Source organism: Capsicum annuum, unplaced genomic scaffold (assembly GCF_002878395.1).
Source record: "Capsicum annuum cultivar UCD-10X-F1 unplaced genomic scaffold, UCD10Xv1.1 ctg3843, whole genome shotgun sequence".
NCBI classification, from domain to species: domain Eukaryota; kingdom Viridiplantae; phylum Streptophyta; class Magnoliopsida; order Solanales; family Solanaceae; genus Capsicum; species Capsicum annuum.
In genome coordinates, this window is record NW_025845566.1 from 314,503 (window position 1) to 316,940 (window position 2,438).

Here is a 2,438-nt window from a genome sequence, read left to right on the forward strand (position 1 = left end):
CTTTTCGTGTGAAAAAAAGATGGTTCCCTGCGTATATGCATAGATTACCGCCAGTTAAATAAGGTTACTATCAAAAATAAGTATCCAATTCCTAGGATTGATGATCTGTTTGACCAACTTCAGGGTGCTAACTATTTTTCTAGAATAGACCTTCATTCAGGATATCATCAATTGAATGTTAGGGAGTCAGACATTCCCAAAATACCTTTCCAAACCAGATATGGTCATTATGAATTCCTAGTCATGTCCTTTGGGTTGACTAACGCCCCTGCAACCTTCATGGTCCTAATGAATAGGGTCTTTCGATAGTTTCTAGACTTTTTTATCATAGTTTTCATTGATGATATCTTGATTTACTCCAAAAGTAAGGAGGACCATGCCAATCACCTCCGAATTATCCTCTAGACTCTCAAAGATCATAGGTTGTATGAAAATTTCTCTAAGTGTGAATTCTGGTCAAATATTATTGCTTTCTTAGGGTATATTGTGTCTAGTGAGAGGATTAAGGTTGATCCCCAAAAGGTTGAGGTAGTGAGGAAATGGCCCACACCTACGACTCCAACCAATATTCAAAACTTCTTAGGTTTGGTGGGTCATGACAGAAGGTTTGTAGAGAGATTTTCTTCCACAGCTACACCACTTACTAAGTTGACTCAGAAAAAGGTAAAGTTTTTGTGGTCTGACTTTTGTAAGAATAGTTTTAAGAAGTTGAAAGACAAGTTAACTATTGCTCCTATTTTGACTATTTCGGAGGGTACAGATGGTTTTGTTATATACTGTGATGCATCCCGAGTTGGACTTGGGTGTGTTCTTATGCAGCACGGTAAGGTACTGGCTTATACGTCTAGGCAGTTGAAGGTGCATGAGAAGAACTACCCCACTTATGACATGGAGTTAGCGGCTGTGGTTTTTGTACTTAAGATCTGGCGGCACTATTTGTATGGGGTACATGTTGATATATTTACTGACCACAAGAGTTTATAGTATGTTTTCTCGTAGAAAGAATTGAATCTCAGATAGAGGCGGTGGTTAGATCTTTTAAAGAACTATGACATGATCCTGCACTATCATCCGGGCAAGGTGAATGTGGTAGCCGATGCCCTCAGCTGGCTATCTATGGGCAGTGTTTGTCATGTTAAGGAAGAGAAGAGGGAGATAGTGAAGGATATTCACCGACTTACAAATCTAGGAGTTCGACTCGTGGATTCTGAAGATGGGGGAATGGTTGTTCATGAGATAGCTAAATCTTCCCTTTGTGCAAAAGTTAAGGAGAAGCAGGTTGAAGATCCCATCTTGATGCAGATCAAGAAAGATGTGGCTCAACAGAAGGTGATGTCTTTTGAAATTAGTGGTAATGGTATTTTAAGGTATCAGGGTAGATTATGTGTACCAGATGTTGATGGTTTACGGAAGAGAATCATTGATGAAGCTCACACTTTGAGCTATGTTGTTCACCCAGGCTCTACTAAGATGTACCATGATCTGAAATCTATGTATTAGTGGAATAATATGAAGCGTGATGTGGCTAACTTTGTTTTCAAGTGTTTGAATTGCCAACAAGTTAAACTAGAGCATATGAGGCTAGGTGGTTCTTCCCAAAAGATAGCCTTGCCCTTGTGAAAGTGGGAGATAATTAATATGGACTTCATTACAGGACTCCGAAAGTCCCAAAACCAGTACGATTCTATATGGGTAATTTTGGATAGGCTGACCAAGTCTGCCCACTTTTTGCCTGTCAGGACTAACTATTCGGGAGAGGATTATGCTAAGCTGTTCATTGAAAAAATAGTTCTTTTGCATGGGACACCTGTGTCAATCATATTCGACCGAGGTACATAATTTTCTTCTCAATTTTGGAGATCTTTTCAGAGAGGTTTAGGTACCCAAGTGAACCAAAGCACTGCTTTTCACCCTCAGACTGATAGGCAGGCTGAGCTCACCATTCAGACCCTTGAGGACATGTTGCGGGCCTGTGTGATTGATTTTGAAGGTAGTTGGGTGGAACACCTGCCCCTGATAGAGTTCGCATATAATAATAGTTTCCATTCTAGTAGTAAGATGGCACCATTTAAGGCATTGTATGGGAGAAGATATAAGTCACCAATAGGGTAGTATGAAGTGGGTGAGACGCAGATGTTTGGGACTGATCTTGTTCATCAGTCAATGGAGGATGTGAAAGTCATTAGAGAACGACTTAAGATAGCTCAGAGTCATCAGAGATCCTACGCTGATGTTAGGAGAACAGATCTAGAGTTTAAGGTTGAAGATTGGGTGTTTCTCAAGGTTTCTCCCATGAAGAGAGTTATGCCATTTGGGAATAAAGGTAAGCTGAGTCCTCGCTATGTAGGGCCACACCAGATTATGAGAAGGATAGGTGGTGTTACGTGTGAGTTAGAATTGCTATCCAGTTTGGGTTCTGTTCATTCGGTATTTCTTAT